The 16,804-nt window shown below is 33.5% G+C and overlaps 1 non-coding gene across 1 annotated transcript; it reads right to left on the reverse strand.

Moving 5' to 3' along the window:
* Window positions 1–3,321: 3,321 nt before the first annotated feature.
* LOC126971024 (U6atac minor spliceosomal RNA) lies at window positions 3,322–3,412 on the reverse strand. The gene has a single exon (XR_007730759.1). It is a non-coding gene; the product is annotated as a U6atac minor spliceosomal RNA (small nuclear RNA).
* Between the last annotated feature and the right edge of the window lie 13,392 nt (window positions 3,413–16,804).

The raw sequence follows: 16,804 nt of genomic DNA on the forward strand, positions 1-16,804 counted from the left end.
AAGAGCGCAAAAAAAAGAATGCTGGGAGAGTTTCTTGCGCCGCTTCTTCTCTCTCAGAGCGCCATTTGTTTCCGAAGCGGTAGTAGTATCTAGTAGTATAAGAAATGACATCAAAAAGAATTCTAAAGGAATCAATTTTGAGAAAATAAATGCCTTTTATGCCTTTATACATTTTTCATAAAGTGCTTTAGCCCAGTTAAAAATATTCGCCGACTAGGTGGGTGGTTAATTTCTTCAAATCCGTTTCACCCCTAAACCAGGCATCAAAAACAGGATACCACTTCACGCACGTCAGCAATGCGGCATAAAAATCCCCATTTATCGTAGTTTTTTTAGGAATGTAATCGTCGAGAACAATCCCTTCACAATACCAAAAGCTTGTGGCCATGAGCTTGGATACCAATTTTTCGACTTTGAACAACTGTGGCAGTTTTTCCATTGAATCCGGATCATATTGTCGGATCCATGTTTCATTAACATTGACAATACGAGTAAAAATATTATCAGAATTATCGCCACATTCCCAAAAACTCCTGCGAAGTTGTGCTCGACGCTAAGTATCCAGTGGCGGTAGCATTTATGGCATCTAGTGCGCGCACACCTTCTGCATGCGCAAATGATTATACGAAATTCCGCCGTTCCATATAGCTTCAGCTTTCTGCCACAACTTAGTTGAGTGAATAATTTAGTTATTTAGTAATATAGTTTAGTTAAATTAAGTGACCGACCACTGAGCGAATCGGCCGGACGTAGCAGTCCACCCCGCACATAATCCTCCGTTGCACTTATCCCACTCCGCGTTTTATTCCTGAGATATTACACCAATATATATTTATTGGTTTTAACATAACAAAATTCACTAAATAATAATAGAGGGATAATGAATTCCATCATACGATACTAACTGATTTAATCGATATAAAAATGAATTTACAACTTCATTGTAAGAGCAATGATAAATCATAAAAAAAACAAGAATTTTTTTGCTAAACAAAGTTTAATATAACTGTCATCTCTTGATCTGATAGAATCAATTGAATTAGATTAATATTTCTTATTAATCAAAATTATTGTTTATAATAAGTAATTAAGCGGAGTTAATGACTTTTAACCAAGTTTTATTCTAAAGTGATTTTCGTATGTCATATTTAAAAAAAAATCACTTATGAACATAAATGAGTTTTGTAATAAAGTAATTGTTCATTATTTCACTACATTGATTATTTTTAAAGTTACAAATTGATTTTAATCGAACCAATAGTCCCAAAATTGTAATTATCAACTTTATGCATACGTAATAACTTCCAAATTAAAACAGCTAGAAATACGTGTTTTTGCATTTTAAAGAGCTCGTCAAGACGATGTTCGCGCAGTTATTAACTGCACTTAATGATTTCTTGCACTTAGTGAGTTCTTGCAGTAAACCGACGATATTATGATGATTTTGAGTTTTTAGCTTTTATCATCATATATATTAGCCATTTTTACAGGTTCACACTATTTGCTATCGAAATATCGGCTAGTATGATATATCTTAAACACGCGTTAATGAGACGTCATTTTATTCAATAATCAAAATATCAGCAACATTTCCAAAATTATTATTTTTTACAAATTATAGTGCATTATTTACTTCACCATCACAATTATAACGATTTTAAAATAAAAGCTTCGGTGATGCAATAAATTGAACCGTTGACTTAACCATGGTGCCCCCGGTTTCATCCTCGCACCAAACCAAAGTTTTAGGCTTTCCAATCCACATAGAACTCGTTAATTTAGATTCTATGATGTTTTTTGGTTTCACGTTATTTGGCCTATTGTCAAGCAAACTGCTGTTGATCATTAGTCTATTTGCCAAACGCGATGTTTTAAGCTAAAATAACAGGTCTTTGAGCCAAATTATCGGACGCTACCATAATCGATACTAAAATATGATGTTTAAGTATGAAATTATCGTTTGTGTAACGGAGCCATAGTGCAAAGGCTGGTTAGAGTTTATTTTTAGACTAAATAATAAACCTTAAGAACTCTTCTACATATAAATGTATAGAATAAACATTTGATTTGAGTTTATGTCAAGAAGTACCTAAACTTCTCACACACTTTCACTTATTCTACAAGTTATATCTAACACTATTTCCACTGAAATTGCAAACGCAGGTATAGAATTTAAATTTATTCCTGCAAATAGTCCGCCTTTTAGCGGTCTATGGTCACCAGCCGTGAAATCTATCAAAACTTCAATACGTAGAGTCATGAGCTTAATTCATCTTACTTATAAAGAGCTTTCAACCTGTCTGATTCAAATAGAGGCCATTCTTAATTCCAGACCTTTAACACCTCTCTCAACCGGTCCTTGTGTCCTCTACTATTTATCTCCTGCTCACTTCATCGGAAGACCACTTTGTTCCTCATCCTCCAATGCCAGACGATGTAAACCGCCAGGGCCTACCTCGCTACGTTTGCTGGTTTGGTTTGGCGACGTTTCTTAAACGAATACCTTTCTATTTTGCAGAAAAGACCAAGTGGCAGACAGGCTATTAGGACCTAAAACCGGGAACAATGGTGCTTATAAGGGACTTCCATCTTCCTCCTCTTCTGTGGCTCTTGGGTAGAGTCACCACTGTTCATCCTGGCTCTCACGGGCGCAGCAGAGTTGCCAAGATCACTATGAGAAAGGGAGTCATAACACGAACATAAAACATGCTTTGCTCTTTGCCTGTGCCTTCATCGGAGACTTCTCGAAGCTTTACTCCTTCAACCCGGGGAATATGTTCCTGATATCGCCGAAAGTTGGGCTTGTGTTTGTAGCGCACCTGCGCTCACGCCGAGGCAGACTGCAGAACCAGTCGCTACAAGGATTCAAACCGATCGCACACGCCAGCTAGCATTATATGTACTTACTTACATATATTATATAATACAGTCTACTACAAAATCGAAGATTGATTAGATTGATTTAATTATAAAAATATTTAGGCAGGCTCATTATGATGATTTCATTTATATTTTGTAATGTTTACTTTGAGTTTTTTTTTAAGTATGACATCCGTAATTATTTCTTTGAAATCATACAATATAGTTCTTGATCTCATTGAATTGAGCAGAGCCTTTTATATCAACACGTCAAACAAGAATTTTAAAATCAATTATGCTTTTTGTAGGATTTTTTTTTCACTTCTGCCCTGAAAAAAAATACCTACATTCCGTAAAGTTGGTGTACAATTTATAGAAAAAATATATGTCGGTGTTTGTTAGAGAAACCATGTACAATGTTTTATTAATATAGTATATATCACAACCAGATTAATAATACTTAAAAAAAATGTGGTCAAGTTGTGCCTTAACCATTTTATGTGTTCCATCCTTGTCAAGGGGAGTGCTAACCTTCTCTCCTTTCAATAGACACAGCAGTGATACTAGCGCCGTCGGTATATATATTAACTACTCAATAAACTTTGATAGCGTGTTCTAGAAATTCACAGTTAATTCACTCTTTCTTACATTTAATATTAAAATTACTGTTAATTATAGTAGTTTTTACTATTTTTAGTGGCTTGAGACTACTAAGATGTTATTTTTGTTTGAAAAATTAGGAAAAACATATTTTCTACTGTGTGATCTGTTGATTTAAGTGTTCAGCGCCATCTATGAGTATACGGAAGAGAAAATTTTTACAATGCATTGTTGTTGTCTGTCATATTCGGCGAGTATAATATTATTAATAATCAGTATAAAAATTCTGATTTATTATCGAATATACGGAATATGTAAATTTTTAAATATATAGTATTTTTTGTATAGATTTATTCATATTAAGAAGAGGAATACAATGTAAACTTAAGAGCAAGATGCGCCACAGAAACCTGTGTGTACGTTTATGCGTGGTGTAAATGCATCACTTTGCTCACAACGACTGTACTTAAAAAGTACTTATCACTATTTATTATATATATATGTAATTACGACTATCAATATTTTATTTTTATAGACAACATAGTATACCGTTAAATAACAAAAGATGAGAAAAAGACGTGTGGCACTCGGGGACTGCCGCGGTAAAGATATTGCATAGCATTTTTTATCAACTTATGCAATTATAATTATTTATTTATTTTATTTATGCAGTCTTTTTTTTTGATAAAATTAATTTAAAAAAAAACTAACGGGAAGTGATTAAAATTTAACTTGTAAGATTTGATTACAGATAGACAACGGGACAGGTGAATCTTAATAAAAATGCTTGTCATAATAATAAAATTTAAAAATACGTGATAAAAAATAAAGAAATTAAAATATATCAAGACGTACCCCAGGCTCAAACCTGGGACCTTTTGCACAAAAAGCATACGTGATAACCGCTGTTTCACGGCAACTGTAATGACCGTGGCGAAATATCTATATACATCTAGTAAGTAAGTGTTAGGTTATTTTCGTTACGGAATTTCTGGATTCGGTCTCCACGCTCAAGGCCCGCGATAGAAGCTATGCAATAGCTTAAAAAATAACATAATAAACATAAATATCAAGAGCAGTTAACACCGGCTATTACATCCCCTTTTTCTCTTAGTATATACATATTTTTACACGAATTTTTATTTTTGAGACTGATTGTTTTTGGATCTTCAGGTAAGTTGTTTAATATGCTAGAAAGCATGTATTCCCACGTCCTTTCGCCATATCCAAACATACCTCGGTAAAATATAGTTTTTATACTTAAGTTATTAAGTGAAATAAATTATTATTTTGTTAATCTGAACCTTATAGGGCTCTAAAATGTTGGTTTTAAAATATATAATGCCATTTCGTTATTCTTAAAAAAATCAATGCATAATAGTTGGTATTTCCCTACACATTCATATATCATAAACGTCATCAAATTAACGACAACTCAACACACAGTTTAACTTGAAATCGAATAAAAATAAACAAGAATTTCACGCAACTTGTTATAAATTATAATTAGAAATGTTAATGGCGATTGTGCACGACAGTAATAAATGATATTAATAGCTGGCCATTTATAAAATAAACAAATGTCGGTTAGAGCCTGGATTACAACCACACAAATATAGTATGACAACAAATACGCATTCAAAAGTTTTGTAAGGTATGATTATAATTGAAATTGTCAAATCAGTTATGGCCAAAATAATATGCCGACGTACCTGGTATTCCTGGACGCGATGTTCTGCAGCTGTGTAGTCGCAAGCCCGCTAGTCCTCTAGGAACTCCTAGTGGTACTTCCTCTCGAGGTGCGTAGAATGAGGGTTTGCGATGCGTTACACCGAGAACTTATCGATTATATCGTTGACCACTGATGAAGTTTTCTGAAGAGCTTGCTTAATTATATTAAGCGTTATTTATGCATATGTTACGATTTGCGTGAGAGTTTATTATTAGGCAGTGAAATAGACAACTTTCATTATGTTAACCTCACACAAGACAATGCGTCTGTTGTCTATGGTATTTCTTTGTCTACAGGAATCGTCGGCTATTAATTAGCCACAACGAAAAAACAATAAAAATAATAATTGCAGCGCATATAGTAAGCGTACTACGATTGTAACATTCTTATAATTTATCCAGTAAAGTCATGTTCGAACTGATAAAAGAGACGATAAATGGTCGTAGGAACTTTTCAATGACATTAATTTCACTGATAGCGTAGAGATAGTAAAGCGATATTACTTTTTTAATAAAAACAGTTATAAAGTACTATGACACTATGACACCTGACTAATATTTTATACTGTCAATAAATCTATTACGTCGCTAAAAAAACAATCCCTCGCATAATATTCATATCTTATTTTTTAGAAAACTAACAATTAAAAAGAAATGTTTTTTTTTTTTAAATGCGGCAAACATATTATTATAATTTATAATGGTATTTGAGTCATTATATTTAATTATTTTGCTCATAGCATCTTTAAACTATAACATAAAAAGGTGATACTTTGACAACATTTTAAAACATTATAGTTAGTATAACACAGTATCTAGCAGTACGTATTGTATGTAATAATATAACACTGATTAGATCGAACAGAGCAAGTAGAGTATAACAAGGATCTTGACGTACTTAAGTGGCGAGTTAATTAATGAAACGGGTGATTCAAGGGTTCTAGAAACTTGGCTTCTTCATCCCAATGTTCAAGGAATTACAAAGTAAAAAGCAATAATTATTAATCCAATTAGTTGATTGGAGTTCGTAAATAATATAAACTGGTTAAGCGCGGGTTAGACTTCCCCACAAAAGGAACCTCCGTACAATATAATATAACAGTGTGTACAGTAACACCTACTGTTTCATAATAACAGATGTCTAAAAATTGTGAATTACGAGATACAAGTAGAAGCCATATAGAAGGGCTTAATATTGGAAGATTAATAATAGCACTCTTAACTCTACGTGAAAAAATATATCCAGGGAGGCATATTTGCAGAGGATACCGGCGATGTGGTAACCACAGCTGCGTCAATCAGGAGTATAAGAGCTTTATTGTGTTTCGGTTTGACCGACGACGTAACTAATGAAATTACTGTGATAATCAGACTAAACATCTTAATTATGTGTCAAAGTGACGAGCACAATTGCCATGTCGCTCAAATGTTTGGTTTTTCAAGATCACTTTTTCTCATAAAGAAAGACTGAAAGAAACTGTCAAATTTAAAAGAAACAATTAAAGTATCAAGAGATATAATAATAAATGTTATAATAGACGTTGTTTGTCCGCGATGGACTCCTAAACTAATCAACGGATTTTAATGGGGAGTACTTTTATCGAGTGCAGTTTTGTCCAACTTGAGAGATAGGATAGGTTTTATTTCGATTTGAGACCCCTAATTATTTTTAATTCCAATATTTGTTTTGTATGGATATATTTTCGATGAGAGTATTTATTGACGCACGGTTTGACAGATCTGCTGTGAAACAATTTCATTTTAATTAACAACAGGGAGCAACGACGTTCTATACATAATATAGAACGTCATTGACAGGAAACATATTTTACAAAATAATTCTTGGTTGGTTATGAAATATTATTGACAAATACATAAAAAAAAAACAGTATTTTTTAACTATGCACAGAACAACGTCTGTCGGGTCAGCTAGTAATTATACAGTATGGAAATAGCTTATATGAAATAAATGAAAATACAAGTCATACTGGTTCACAGAAGTATAGTAAAATTAATAATTAAATTAAAATCCCTAAATTATAAAGAAGAATTTTTCAAAGAATCTAATTATCAAAATTGTCTCTAGTCTCAAGGTGACGAGCGCAGTTGTTGTGCCGCTCAGTATATTTGGGGTTTTACAAGAATCTTGAGCGGCACTGCATTGTAATGGGCAGGGCGTATCCATTACCATCAGCTGTGCGTCCTGCTCGTCTCGTCCCTTATTTTCATAAAAAAAAATAAAAAAAAGTAAGTTGGTACGATTTTTGATAGGTTTCTTTCAAATTACATACAAGTAATAAATTGTTATTATTTAGTTCTTCCTTATTCACGATCATTATCTCTACTTCATAATTTATAATATAAAAATTCTGAAGCTGCTTAGTTTTAAATACCTAGGTAGGTGTAGTATTTTTACAATAATCATTACAGAACAATTTCAAAATAGACTTAAACAGCTTATTATTAATTGATTACAACTCCCTTTAAAGAAAGCTAATTATCGATAGAAGATGTCCTTCCCTACGTCGGACGACGACCTTGCCTTTGAATAGCGCCGCAGTCAAAGAGACACCGCTGGCACGTGTATTTCTTTGACGGCCCCGGGCGGCGCAATTCAAAGGCAAAGCGGCAACGCCATATGATATTGAAATATTCAAGTTTATTGAATCATTGACCCAGTCACCCAAATCTTACAGGACATTTAAATTTGTTCAAAATGAAAAGCCTACTTTTTGCCAAAACCACTACATGGATTTCGTTTATTTTTGGTATATCGTCAACTAATATGCTAACAAGTATGTACCTACACTTATTTCATATAAACTGTTTCCATACTGTATAAGTATAAGTTTTTTTTATTATGGAATAGGAGGACAAACGAGCGTACGGGTCACCTGGTGTTAAGTGATCAACGTCGCCCACACTCTCTTGCAACACCAGAGGAATCGAAAGAGTGTTGCCAGCCTTTAAGGAAGGTGTACGCGCTTTTCTTGAACGTACCCATGTCGTATCGTCCCGGAACCACCGCACAAGGAAGCTCATTCCACAGCTTCGTAGTACGAGGAAGAAAGCTCCTTGAAAACCGCACTGTGGAGGACCGCCACACATCCAGATTGTGGGGATGATATCGTAACTTGTGGCGTGCCGTGCAAAGGCGAAGTATAAGTATATAATAATTATATAGCTATATAATGAAAGTTATATAATTATAACAGATAGTAAACCTACCCTTGTCATAAATTTTGTTAAAATATCATTGTTTTATACAGCATTAAATTATTTTATTGTCAGACCCTTAAATGTATACGAGTACATTAATATAAAATTATTATACAATATCAAACTCTTTCATATTGATCTCTAATGACTTTAATAATATATTAATTGAAAAGTTGAAGCCAGTTATCAACTGAAGCACTTACTTTTGCATGGAAAATTCCTCAACGCTGAACTTATGAATTCTTTTAGCGATTCCGAATTACATAAGAGCATGCAACATAGGTACTCTCTAAAACTGACCATTTATCATTTTCAAGTGAATTAAGATCGTGACTACATGACGGCTAGACTTGTGTTTTTAATGGCTATATTTTAATGCCTCTGTACCTCTGTTGCTAACATCCAACCAAGCCATCACCGATGTCGATCAATACACAAGTTGTACTCTGCTGACTAACTTTGAAGCTTCTATTCAGAGTTCGCGAATTTGAATTGAAATATTTTTATTCAAAGTAAGATTGATGGGTCACTTATTAAATGTTAAAATCTTCCTCATACTTTACACTCAATATAATAATACAAAAATATTTACCACAGAAAGACGCGAACATGAGAACACAAGATGTATAAGAATAACAGGTTCCAAATTCAATACTATTACTGCCTTTTTTATAATTAAAACAATATTAATGGTCAGACTTAGTTTAATTGATCACAGTAGTATATCAAACGAAAGAATCCTGCGAAAATAACCATAGCGAGCCGTGTTTAGGTCAGTTGACTAATCTTTTTAATCGTGGATTCTGTGATCGCGTAGTCAGGCCATTAGTCAATAAATTATTATAGGTCAACAATGTTATACATGTATATTTTTTACAACCCCACAGGTTGACAGCGATGGATCCTTAGCCCCGTAGAAGTACATAATATATGTCATATGACTGGACTTGAGGTCACCATGACGTAACGAAAATAGCGGCCTATATCTGAAGAATTGTGCCAATGTAATTACCATCAGCATCAACTATAAGAAACAGTTACTAAGCAGAGTAAGTCTGAATTCAAAACTATATTGAATAGCGACTACAAATAATGCCAATTTCATTTACAACTGAAATTCGTTTTATTCCTCATTCTAACGGATGTTTTACTTAGAAACCTAATTTGGTGGAGGCAGCGTAAATTGAGACTCTCTTGGGATATTATTTATGCTGCGATTTTATTTTGCTCTAGCCACTCGTAGCGTATTGCTATTTCCCTAAAGAGTTCTTCCTGCGACAAATGTTTGAAATAATTGACGTGGAGAAATAATTCTATCAAAAATCATACGAAAAAATTTAATGCAGATCTCCTGGAATTGATAGGGATTCAGTTCTCTTTCAAGTACTTTTTTTACTATATTTACAGCAAGTTGTGCTAAGAGCTGTTTGCCCTGATTCCTGCTGCCTTACTCCACCACATCCCATCTCCATCACCCTATAAATCAATTGTTTTTATCACACATCAAAGTTATATGTACGCAACGAAAATGGAATTAAGTCGAAAATATTTTAGAGCGATGATTTTAAAAGTACTCTCTCTCCGCAACACTGTACCGCTCATCTTCAAAATGCTTTTGGGAGAGAAGCACCTTGCTTGGGCACCGTGAGGCGATGGTTTGCTGAATTTGAGATAGGTCGGGTTTATTTTCATGACGAATTTCGTGAAGGGCGGCATTCAACTGCCGTCAACGGAAATAATGAGCCTACTTTTAACCGCAGATTACGTATGAGTCAATTCGAGGACTATTGGGGATTGATATGAGCCAAATTCAGAAAAATTTACAAGAAGAATTGAAGGTTCGGAGACTTTGTGGTCGTTGGATCCCACATGAACTGACAGCGGAGCAGAGCGGGCTCGAGTGGAATGGTGCTCACAAGTGCTAATGAAGATTGACCACGGACATTCTGATGCTGTTTATGACATTGTCACAGGAGACGAAACATTTTACCCATTCACAATACAGCAATTTTGTGAATGGGTGTTTGAAAATTAGAACATGCCAACAAAAGTGAGGCAGGCGAGAAACGTTGGTAAAAAAATGATCGCTTTTCGATCTGCACAATTCCACTTGAAGATCAAAAAGAGTGCATTAACAATCTTCAAGGAAGGTATCCTACCATTTGTTAAGGGTGTTAAAATAAGTTCGCGAAAGACGACAAAAAAGCCGCGTTCTCCTACATCATGACAACGCTTCTTGACAAACGGCCAATAAAACTAAGTCATTTTTAGCATTCGATAAAATACAATTCATCCTGCACATAGCCCCAACCTAGCACCCTGCGATTTCTGTATTTTCTCCAAAATCAAGGATCTGATGAGAGGTTTCACTTTTACCAATTCCGAAGAGGCAGTGATAGAGTTCAATCAGCACGTAGAAAACATGCCTTCAGGTCTGTGGTCCTCCTGTTTTAAAAAATGTTTAAAATGTAAAGGAGAGTATTTTGAAAAGCAATAAACATAATATTTTGGTTATAACATGTTGTTTTTTTAAGTAACGCAAAACTTTGAGTGTTCTACGTATTATAATTATAGCCATAGAAATCTTAATAATAATTATTAAGATTTCTATCATTATAACATAGTCGTCTCTTTCTGCAGAGTGTAATGTTTTGTGCCGTGATCAACTTACTACTTGAAGGCTAAAGTAGCACGCTTTGAATACTCCACTATCAATTATACATTAATAAAATTAAACAAAAAGTATAATTTATTTTTGCTATTTATGTAATGTACTAAATACTTGTTTGAATTCAATATTCCTTATGTAATAAGTTTTACTGCAAATTGCACTTTATTTGCTCAGAAACACAGAACCTAGGTCCAAACCTAGATTCTGTGTTTCCTTTCTCCTTTTTCCATAAATAAACAATGACTGGACATTGTTTTTGAAAAAGGAGGACCAACGAGCGTACGGGTCACCTGGTGCTAAGTAATAAAATAAAAAATAAAAATATTTTATTTCGGACAGATTATATCATCCATACCCAATTTTGCATTAAAAAAGGTATACAACATTACTTAATTAGATAACATTAATTAGTAAAAGAAATTTTATATAAATTAGAATTAAAAAGTATAAATATAAATTACAAATGGAAAATTAAAAATATTAAAAAAAATATTAAAAATAACATTATTATATAAGAAAAAATTTTGGTATGTTTCGGTGGTAATGTTTTACCGTTTTCAATATACAATTTTTACGATTATTATATAATCTCGTCAGAAATCCCGCTCTAGCCCTACGCATTACAGCATAAAAATCGTCAACCCTGTGCATCGCAAACATACCCGACGCGCTACACCTCCATAGCAACCCCAGTAGAGACCGAAACGCATTGTTATATTGCACTCTGAGAGCGTCAAAGGTGGCTTTGGTGTAATTGTACCAGAGCTGAGAGGTGTAGAGTGCCTGGCAGTAGGCTTTGAACAGGGTGACCTTTACTTGTCGGGAACAGCGGGCGAAACGCCTAGCCAGCATATTGCTTTTTGCTGCCAGTGACCTTCTCTGTCTCTCTAGGTCCTCATTATCTTTCATCGTCTCACTTAGTACATGTCCTAGATATTTAAACTTAGTCACATATTGCAGTTCGGAGCCACATAGTTTTATAGGCAGTACATTTTCTGGACCTTTTTTGAATTTAAATATCATAACTTTAGTTTTAGACACATTATACAATAATCCATGTTTTTCCACATATTTTTCACAAATGACAATAAGGCTACGCAAGCCGCAGACCGAGGGACTGAGCAGAGCCATGTCATCAGCGTAGCTCAGATTGTTAACGCTGACGCCTCCAATCTGGCAGCCTGCCCTAGCACTGCTCAGTTCCCCGATCAGTTCATTTACATAGATGTAATCACCGCCGCCCATATTCTCTTGCAACAACAGAGGAATCACAGGAGCTCTGCCCGCCTTTAAGGAAGGTGTACGTGCTTTTTTTTGAAGGTACCTTTTGATCCCGTTAAATTTCTAGTTAGAATTCTTATAATTGTTCTCTGGTCTCACTAATCAACTTTCACTTTCTCAGAAAATGTTTAAATCAAAGCCTTTGAGAAATGTTAAAATATGTACTTGGGTTTATACTTTGCATCAGTGTTGTTTGCTCTGGCTCCTTGTGTAGGCATAAAAATATTTATAATGTTCAGCTGATAATATATAAAACCCATGTGCATTTCAGTTATTTTTTTATGAAAATAAGGGACGAGACGAGCAGGACGTTCAGCTGATAGTAATTAATACGCACTGCCCATACTAATACAGTGCCGCTCAGGATACTGGAAGAACCCATAAATTCTAAACGGCACCACAATTGTGCTCGTCACCTTGAGACATAAGATGTTAAGTCTCATTTGCCCATTAATTTCACTAGCTACGGTTCCCTTCAGAACGAAACACGATAATGTTGACACATTACTGCTTCAATGCAGAAATAGGCTCCGTTGTGGTAGGTACCCATAACCTAGCATCGGCATCCTGTGCAAAGGAGCCTCCCACTGGTTATATTAAGTTATATTTTAGTTTCATTCAAATGAATTTTTTAGTTGAATCACAACTTATAAGACCAGTAATTGTATTAATTTATACCCTTAGCCCTTAGTAATTAAAAAAATAAAGTGTGTAAAATTAACTACGTAAATGCTCATCAACAGAACACAGCTTAACTCCTCGAGTTTGTGTTCGGAACAATTTGCTCTGTTAACGTTAAAATCAAATAAAACAACTGGAATGGCATGTGTAAATCGTGATAGAGTCGCGATGTGGTCCTCATGCATCCAGTACTAATTGGATTACTAGAGCCAGTTGAAAGGACTGAAATGTTGCTACAAAACAAATTGATTGTGTCAGCTAGATGGACATAGATGCAACTGAACGAATGCTGGGATCAATTTAACACTTCTCCCGATATCTCGTAAATAACTCCGTTGTATACTTTTCAACCGACCACAAAAAAAAGGTTTCTGATTGCAATTCAATTTGTTTATGCTTATTACCTACGAACTAAATATGAGTTTGCATATATTTTTTTAATTGGCTTTGTTTACATGTTGGAAATTGATTAATTTGTTAATGGGATTCCATAAAAGTTCGGGATGAAAAATCCAGAAATAAACAGTAATTCTGATTCTAAATTTTGGACCACCTCCGAAAATTATTGAAAATTTTAATTTTCTATACTTTAAGTGTTCTTTCGAAAAATAGTAAAATATAATATTTTGCTAGTAAAAGAAATTTAAAATCTTTGCTTCTATTTCTGGGAAGACGGAATGTAATGATAAATAAAGATTGACTTAATAAGTTCACTTCAGTAGAAATAGAAGAAACTGTTCAAATTCAAATATTTTTATTCAATTAGGATATGACATCACTTATTGAAAGTCGAAAACTACCACCTATTCCAAAGAGAATGCCTCATACCTGAGAAGAATGGACGCAACAAACTCAGCGGGCTTTTTTTATCATCAAAAACTTTGTTTACAAAGTAATATTGTACAATTAAACTTATTATTTAATAGCCTAAGGGTAGTCGCTCCATTCCCAATCTGTGGAATCATTAAGAAAGTCATTTATGTTATAGTAACCTATACCACACAAACGTTTTTTAACAATTCTTTGTAATATCGTATTACTTTTGTTTTAAACATTTTCTTGGATCTTGTTGTAAAAGCATATACATCGAAACACAAAAGACTTAGCCGAGTAGTAGGCATAACAAGTTTAAGTTTGTTCCTCGTGTTAACATTATGATTGTCACAGTTTCTGGCAAATATATCATTACAATATAGAAACAAAATTAGCTTTTACAAAACAAATGCTTTTGCTAGCTGCCAGAATTGTTCGATTTCAATAGACCGCCGTCAAAATTCCAGCAAAGCCTCCTTTATAAAACATCAAATAGCGAACAGGATTTCGTACGTCCAATATAGGCTTTGTGTTAAACCATTCGTTTGAATTGCGAAATACATTTTATGATTCTTTGGATTTTACAAAAAAAAAAACTAGTTGCAGATATTTTAGTCAAGGATTTTAATAATTTGTAAGACGTATTCTAAATCCAAAAATATAATTACAAAATTACATCCATTGCTTCCCACAACATGTTTTTTGTAAGTTAAATTCTTATATACGCTTTTATGTATTGAAGTAACTGTAAAAAACAATGTATCTGGAAGTAACTAGTATTAAAATACAGGCCCGGCCTAGTTTAATGCTAGTGACAACTAAAATAATATAAAATATTTTATTTAATTATTGGAAGCACTAATTATGTAGAACTATAATTACTTTCGTCTTACGCTTATTTCATGTGATAACATTCATATAACGTCTTCACAGCTATAATATTGTTTTATTTTTATATTTGTATTTTTCAGCTATTCGTATTAAATTTGCAAAATTTTTATTGTTAAAATTTAGAATAATTAATTAATGATTAGTGTAAGATTAATTGTGTATCTAATGTTACTTACCTACTTGAATAAATAAATAAAATTTAAAAAAATAATAATGAAGAGATTAGGTTAATTTTGAGTTGAGTTTCTATTTTCAGAAGTTATTGTGCTTACTCTGTAAAATATTTATGATTTGGCGATGTGCTTTTATATCATTCAATAAAGTATATAATAATAATAAGAAAGTCTCATTTATTACGTGCCTCTTTTTACGCAAAACTAAATATTAGTAGTCGTCGTAGGTAAGATAAAATTGTAATTGTTTGGTGTTAGTTGCTTATGCTTCTATTTATTTGAGTTGTGGATCTCGTTAGAGTAAAGCCCACCTCCAGTTTATTCCAAGGAATTCTATTTTTTCTTTTATGCATCCAGGTCTTTTCCTACAATCTCTATTATGTCAAGTCCAGGTCCACTGTTTGGTTGGTCTGTCGACTCTTCGTTAGCCTAATGTTGGTCCATTCCATCTTGTGTTTAGGATTGTTTATCGATTATCAGTGTATCGTGAAACATGTCTTGCCCATTGCCACTTAAGCATCAAGGATCGTATCAGTGCATCTGAAAATTTTATTTTTTGTCGTATTGACTCATTTTTAATTTTATGTTTTTTGTTAAATAAATTAAATATAAGTACAATATATTGTTATAACCGTTATTAATGCGGTAATACTTCGGAATTGTGATTTTTAGGCCCTAGTAGAACATAGCTTTTAATAGTGAATTTCATAATTATAACACTAGAAATAAGGGATTGCTTATAACTAATTCTAGTAGGCTTCATAAGATACATAACAGGTTTAAGGGTAAATGTATACACTTCTATAATAAAGTCCCGGCCACTATTCAGGCATTACCTTTAAATAAATTTAAATGTTTAAAAAAAAATGGATCTGTCGTAAATCCTATTACTCCACAGCTGAATATCTAAATGAATGAACAGCCTGGGACTAGATTGTGATAATTTTATAGCGATAGAAATGACTGTACAATATTGTATATTTTTATTGAAAAAAGAATGCTGGGAGAGTTTCTTGCGCCGCTTCTTCTCTCTCAGAGCGCCATTTGTTTCCGAAGCGGTAGTAGTATCTAGTATATTAGTAATGACATCAAAAAGAATTCTAAAGGAATCAATTTTGAGAAAATAAATGCCTTTTATGCCTTTTACCCATAATAAGCGCGAATCAATCGCAATTAAGTCATGCAATAAATATTTGTTAGTATTGATTTATTTGGAAACATGTTCTGATACATAATCATAATGCAGATTATGCTGACATATTTCCATAAGAACGAATCCAAATAAAAGTGATTCTGACAATTATTTAAAAACTAACCTTGCTATTGTGTTTCTTAAATGTAACTAACACTTAGTAATTCTATTTTTATAATCTTATATCGAGTCCAAACATTTAAATAATACCACGAACTTAATTACATTGAGGATTAGTCTCCGCTACGCTCCAACTAGATACCACAGCGGTAGTAGCAAAATGTGGCAACTAATACAACGCCCAAGTGTGCATCGTCGAGCCAGTCTCGAACAACGTGTGACGTTGACGTGCCACATGTTCTATTAAACTTCGCTAATAATTGAAACTAAATTGCCGGGTTGCGTAGTAAAACTTTGTAAAAATAATAGGTACTACAAGAAATGAGAAAGACACTGGGATCACTTAAAATCAGTAAGTATTTTATTAATTGAAATGTAAAATAACACGAAGCGTATGTTACAAAAATTTAAAGAAACCATTGAGTGTTAAGATGCCACGCACACAAGCATCTAATAGTTGCTGTAATAAAAAAGCTATTGTTCTTAGTTAGTACGGTATCTAGTTGGAGCACAGCGGGGACCACTCCTTAATCGAAAACCTCGAATGACTATCATTATCACAAGGACATCTTT

The sequence above is a fragment of the Leptidea sinapis genome, chromosome 1 (genome assembly GCF_905404315.1).
Source record: "Leptidea sinapis chromosome 1, ilLepSina1.1, whole genome shotgun sequence".
Taxonomy (NCBI): Eukaryota; Metazoa; Arthropoda; class Insecta; order Lepidoptera; family Pieridae; genus Leptidea; species Leptidea sinapis.